Consider the following 7,433-nt stretch of genomic DNA (forward strand, 5'->3'; position numbering starts at 1 on the left):
TACAGACAGATAGTGAGGTTAAGCTTAACAGCCTAAGTTGTATGGTAATAACAATAAGCTTGTCTTCTGGATGGTTAACAACCTAAGTTTGCAGACCAGAATTAGATGAAAAGGAGGGCCGCAGGAAAGCGATTGTCAATATATTTTATAAATGCAATTAAAGTTTAAAATCAACTGACAGGGCAGGCTAAATGGCTAAGTGGATTAAAGCAGCTGCAAGCAGGCACAGGGGCCAGGCGTTCCATCCGGGGTACGTTGAGGCAGCAATTGAGACTGGGCGTGGTGGTGCACGCCTATAATCCCAGCACTTGGGAGGCTGTAAACAGGAGAGTCATTACAAGTCCGATCTAGTAGTGAGATCCTGAATACCCTGTAGACCTTTTCCTAAAATACAGAAAAAATAAAATAAAATCAACTGATGTTAAGCAAAGTATGTATTTCAGGTAACTTGGTGGGCCTGATTTAATCATTTAAAAGGCCAGAAAGGCATAGTTGAGTGTTGCCTGAGGAGACAGCAGCCTCTGTAGCTCCATCTTGGAATCCTGTCATGTGAATTTTAGATTTGTCCAGCAGGCTTGAGGTAATAATGAAGTAAACCAATTCCATACAATCAATCTTTGTACTACAAATTTCCTATGATTCTGCTCTGCTGGTTAAACCTTGACTGGTGTAATTGATTCTTGGAGTAGTAATTCTGTATTATATCCTTAACATTCTCTGTGTTATTCCTAATGCTACTGTTTCTTAATAAATTTTTGTCATGTGTAGGTAACTATTTAGATATGGGATGCATTTCCTGGCTTACTCCTACGGTTATAGTTCAAGTTTGTGAGGGTTGTCATTCTTAATGGTAAAGGAGGAGGAAAGACAGTGTTACCTCCTAGGATCTCCTGCAAGGATCACACAGAAAATTAATTATACAGGAAAGAACTAGGAAACATCAAGAATGAAGAGTGAGGGAAAGGATAAACATATAAGTGTATAATTGACTGTTCCCTTCTTGAAATTTTAAGATTGTGTTTGAGAGTTGAAAGCAAAAATGGTAACATAATTTAATATTCTCAATGTATGCAGAAGCAATATTTCAGACAACTATATTATAAAAGGGAGAAAGTTAGAGAATGTAAATATATGGTACCTGCATTCCATTTGAAATTGTTATTCCATACAACCCTCACAATCATATTCCTAGGTATTTACTTAAGTGAATTTAAGCCTTGTGTTTACACAAAACTTGTGCTTCAATGACAAGAGCAGTTTTATTTACAATCTCTAAAATTTAGGAGTAAATAAAATTTCCTCCACAGGTGAGCAGTATGTGGAATAATACTCTGCTTTCTGCAATGGTAAAAGGAAATAGACTGTTGATGTAGATTCCAGTATGGGTGAATTGTAAGCACATTGTACCAAAAGTAAAAAGCCATAGCTAAAAAGCTACCTACTACTAGATTCTGTACACACAACATTCTGCAGAACAGCGGTTGGAGGGAAAATAGAGCACTTTTTATAATGTTATGTTGAGCAAAGCTTTTCCTACAAAAATAATGCACAGGAAACTGGTTTGAGTTGCTTAACTCTTCTGCATGGCATGAGATAGGTGAACACGTGGATTCCATCATTCAGTTCTCTAATGTCCCCCAAAAGCCCATGTGAGGAAGGCTGACCCAGCCCATGCCATTAATAGCAGTGAAACCTGGGCTGGGGAGACAGCTCAGCGGTCTGAGCGCCTGCCCAACAAGCACAAGGATCCTGGTCTGATCTCCAGTACTTTCATGCCATGGATTTCCGGGCACCACCTGTGAGCCACTGAAACCAGGTGTGGTGGCGCACACCTGTAATCCCAGTTCTGGGGGACTGAGACAGTAAGATCAGTATAAGTTTGAGCTGTGTGGTGAGATCCTGTGCCAAATCAATCAATCAATCAATCAATCAATCAGTCAATCAATAAAATATTTAAAAAATAGTAGTGAAACCTTTAGTAAGTGGGGCCTAGTGTCAGGAGTTGTGTTACTGAGTACACACTCTTAAAAGGGATACTGGGCTCCTGGACCTTTCCTGTCTCTTCCATTGCTACCCAACAGCCAGAAGGTGAAGGGGCCTCCTTTGCTGTGTGTTCCCACCATGATAGATTGTGCCTTCCGGGACCAAAACTGCACAGAAAAGTAAGCACAGACTGAAATCTCTGAGACTATGACCAAAATAAACTCATCTTCCCTTGAAATGAATAATCTTGGGTATTTCGTAAGAGCATATTTTACCAAAAGGAAAAAAAAATAAGCCAGATCTGAAGATGGAAAGCTGACTGATAGAGTGACTTTGTCACCAACTATGGAGCTTGATAGCAAGATAGTGAAATTTCATGTCAGGATAATTAAAAATCAACCAAAAAGTTAATAAATTCTAGGATGGAATACAGACTCCTACAAATGTGGACTTCAAAAGTCGAGAGGATCTAGAAATGTGACTTCTTTGTAGAAACAAACACATCTAACCCTCAGGCTTTAGGATATAAGTAAAATGCTCCACAAAAGGAACTAGAGATTTTAGAAGAAAATGCTGATGCTACATGGGGGGGGGATACATGTGAGAGTGTTAACATCAATAAATTTGATATGGATAAATTCAAAGAATATCGATGCCAGTGGGAAGGAGATCTCAATGGGCAAGTAAATAATGTTTTGAATAACAAAATAAAGAGCTGGATCATAAGCCAGTAAATTTCATAAGCCTTTGTACATTTCTATACATTTCTCATTATTATGATATAAAATGTACACTGGTAACTACAGAACCAAGAATTACTGCAAATAATCTATTGCTTCAATATTTTTTTCCAAAAGTAATAGCATTTTTTACCCATATTCTTTCAGATAATCCAAACAGCATGAATAATTTCTGGATTATTTTATTGACAAGGAATACTCTACATTTTTGTTGATAAGAATATAAACATTAAACGAAAATTACAGGGAAAGTTTACTAAAGAACACACACATAAACAGTTTGTAGAAAATAGAAGAGAATTTTATCTAGCAATGTATTGCATATCTAGTATACCACAGCCAAATTGAGTGATTCTGAGAAATGATTTATTTAATATTCAAAAATCAATCCATGGGGGCTGGCGAGATAGCTCATCAGACTAACGTGCCTGCTTAGGCAAGCTGATACAACCACAGGGTCCATGGTTCAATCCGTGGCACCACATGCCACTCCAGCTCTGCCCCTAGGGTGGGCTGAGCAGACCACAGAGTCTGGACATAGTGGCTCATGCCTGCAATCCCAGGGCTGGGGAGGCTGAAAACAGGAGGATTACTATTTGTCCGAGCTGTGTAGTGAGACCCTATAACAATCAAATACATTAAAAAATCAATTTATGTAACTTACCATATTGACAGACTACATAAAAATGATTTTATCATCGCAGAAGATGTCACAAAAGCACTGATTCATGGGAAACTGTGAACAAAAAAAAGAATCTGCAGTAAATAAATAATAGCTGGGAAAATACTTAGTAAAAATATTTTACTCTGACAAAGATACTTAACAAAGACAAAGACTGTTCTCAGTGATAAAATATTATAAATATTCTGATTTATCAATTGCATAATATGGTTAACTTTTATTTTCATTTCAATTATGTTTTCTTCCTAGAATGAAGATTTATCTAAATGGACAAGGAAAATAACTTTCAATCACTTGTTTGTATGACTTTACATGTGAAACAGACAAAAGAATAAAAGCCATTAAGCCAATTTGTTACAAGTTTTTATTTGGACACAAGGTTTGATTACAAAAAAAATAGTTTCTGTGTATCAGCAACAAGTATATGTGATTTTAATGCCATTTCAACACAAAAAACCCAAATATCTAAAAATGTTAGCCATTCCAGTCCTTCACTAGTATTTCATCAAACTTTACTGGGGTAAGCTAAAGAAAAATAAATTAATGGCCTGAACGTCATATGTATAGATTACGATAATTGATAGAGGAAACATATCTGTTCCTTACAATTGATCTATGCATCCAATATCACCTCAAATACATAGGATATAAATAGGATATTTTATTAAAACTGACAAGCTTATATAATAATGTCTAGGGGCTGGGGAGATGGCTCAGTGGAATAAGCGCTTCCCTGGCAAGCGCAAGTGCCTGAGTTCAATCCCCAGTTCCGCAAAAAAAAAAAAAAAAAAAAAAAAGTCTATTGCAAGGCAAAAAAGTGTAATTATTAAGAAAAATAATTTCAAATTTTGAATATTTATATTATCATTATTTATGATATCAGCAATTAATCTCAGGACCCTGCATTACCAGGTAGGTGTTGTGCTGCTGAGCTATATCCTTGGCCCAAAGGTTTTGTTTTTTGGTAACAGTAATTGAATTTGGGATCTTGCTCTTTCCAGGAAGACTCTTGTGCTGCCGAGCTATCTTCCTAGCCTCACTATTATTTCAAAATACAGAAATTATCATTATTTAGTACTGATAGATACATTAAATATTAGGTCAATGAAGTACAATTCCAAGTTCTGGGCACATGCACAAATATGTGTTTATATACAGCAAAACTTAGCAAGCTACCAGGAACAAAATGTTCTGGAGAAAATGAAACCATGTGAAAAATATTAACCTTGACCTTATTGTTTGACATGTGGAAAGTTACTTCTGAGATAAGTTTTAGATATAAATACCATAAATAAAAAATTAAGGCAATAAATTCAATGTAGGTAAAGAATAACAGCTTCATGATTGTAAGTCAGCAAAATTTTATTTTGCAGGTCATAAAATAGCATCAAGAGGAAACATTTACAAATTAGAGGTCAGTACCTTAAACAATATCATTAATAAAAATAAATAGAATGGAAAAGCAAGCTATAGACCGAAAGTAGGAATTTGTAACTCAAAACACAAAGACCTGGTGACTCAATAGAAAAAGTACAGTAGTTTTAAAAATTATATAAATTACTTTAACTTTTATAAAGGTTATTAATAGTTACTAAACATATTTATTATACAGTTAATGAACATATTGTGTTTGACATCACCATACAGCAACTGCAAAATAAAGCCATAAAAGTTATTGTTAGATACATATTGATAAGTTAGATTGATAATACAGCAATATGAACTGGAGAAAATGTGAAATAAATTATTTGATAGAAAGGCATTGGAAAATTCCTTTTTTGGGTGAATAACTGAATAAGTTGGCTGCAGATTTTTCCAATTCTAATATTTTATGAGGGATAAATATCATTATTTCTTATTTTATTTTATTTTATTTTAAAGAGTAAAAGCAAAAAAATCAAAGACAGAAATAGTGTAATGTACAACAATATATATGGTACAGAATTTTGAAACAAGAGTAAAAAATTAACAATGGTTGTTATATTGCATATTTTTATCATGAAATCTGTTGCTCAGATTAACAGATATAGGTATGTAAGGTTGATTGAACAATTAAACATTAGCTCTTGCTTTCAATAAACCTCAAAGGACAAGAAAATCCTTTAAGGTTTATTATCATTTTTAAAAAATAATTTTATTGAGAAACAAATAGCAATGAGACAGTTTTAAAACAGATTACTAGCATAGTTTCAATAATTAATACATTGCATATTGCTGTCTTAGAGGTTATTCATTGTACAAGATGCAGACATGATATCCTGTCCACAAACACTATTAGAACAAATCTCTCTATTCAGTGAATTAAGAGAATGCAGCTGTATATCTATCCTATTTTGAATATAAAAATAAAAAATAGTCATTCATTTGTATCCCCCTTTTTTGTTTAGTTTTGTCAGAGAAGGGCATTCCATTGTCATTTAAATATTGTAGGTGTGTGAATTCAAAAAATATTTCAATATAGTCTAGTAGTCCATAATAGTAGTGGGTTTTCTGTAAGACTGGCAATGTCAGAAGTTGTTGACTTGAGCCTTTTACAACTCAGCATATTAATATGGATTTACTTCTTATACTTTGTTTTTATACTTTTCTGCTGGATGGTTAAGACCAAGATAAAGAGAGACCTATATAACAAGAAATGTAACTTTTGAATCTGACAAGGTCAGTCAGATCCCCTCAGGATTTATCTTGAAACCCTATACTTCAGTTTGTAGATCCTTTGTCAGTGTCAGCCATGTGGATGAGTCACGCCCATTGCTTGGCCAATGTGCTCTCTGTGAAAGCCTGAGAGAATGTTTTCTCTCCACGTGACTCTCCTTAGGCACACTGTACATCATTGATCACTTTCCTCTGTGGCCCCATAATCTCCTTGATCAGAAAATTTGGGACACAACTGAGTTACATGATGTTACAGTACAGGTTCTCCTATGGACTAAGTCCTCATTGACCTTGAAAGGCTAGGGGCAAAATGTTGGCTGTCCTTACAGCCCTTCTTCTTCTTCTTCTCTAATTTTTGGTCTGCAAATTTGGGTTGTTAACCCTCCAGACAAGAAGGTTACTATTATTTATCACATCTTGTCTGACAAATTTTCAATAAGATGCAAAAGGCCACAGTACACATACACACTTCCTTTGATTTGTGACCTCAAGACCCATGGATCTGAGCCTTTATTCCATGGCTTAAAGTTATCTATAATTTGGGTATAACTTGTTTCCCAAAGGTTCATGCATTGTAGCCTTGGCCCCCCATATAATGGCCCTGAGAAGTGCGGGGGTCTACAGTGATATCTAATGGGAGTTGATTCTTTCATGGAGGTACCACTCCCATAAAGATGAACACTGTCCCCTGGATGCATAAGCTGTAATAAACCTGGTTCAATTACCAGGAGCAAGGTGTTTGTCATAAAACAATGTTAGCTTCAGCACGTTGCACTTCTACTTCATTTCTGAGTGTCTGATACCTGTCTTCCTCTCCTCTCCTTTGTCCTTCTGTAACCCTCTTTCCTTCTCTTTGTCTCCTCTTCAATGCACCCCACAATATGATGAGGCCCTCACCTAAAGCTGATGCTGGTGGTATGCTTTGGGATCTGTTGATGTGACAGTTTAATGAAGTTCTCTTTCTTATAAAGCACCCAATATGAGGTGTTTTGTTTTATCTGACACAAGGGAAAAAGCTTCCTTCATACTCTGACCTAGCACACTGTGTCCTTTTATATAATGTTCCTCCCAATCCACATTTCACTTCTGTTTTAAAGATTTCTTCTGTTCTTCTTATTGATGTCTTTTATAGCCTCCAAGGCTCGGCTCAAAGTTTCCTTTCAAAACAGCCTGCAGAGATGGAGGCAGGGAGATCACAAACTCAACACCAGTCTGGAGAATGTAATGACTTTGCAAAAGCTGTCTCAGAAAAGAAAGGAAGCAAGGAAGAAGGGAAAGAAGGAAAGAAGGAAGGAAGGAAGAAGGAAAGAAGGGAAGGAAGAAAGAAAGAAAGAAAGAAAGAAAGAAAGAAAGAAAGAAAGAAAGAAAGAAAG

This window comes from Octodon degus, unplaced genomic scaffold, assembly GCF_000260255.1.
Source record: "Octodon degus isolate 3935 unplaced genomic scaffold, OctDeg1.0 scaffold00102, whole genome shotgun sequence".
NCBI classification, from domain to species: Eukaryota; Metazoa; Chordata; class Mammalia; order Rodentia; family Octodontidae; genus Octodon; species Octodon degus.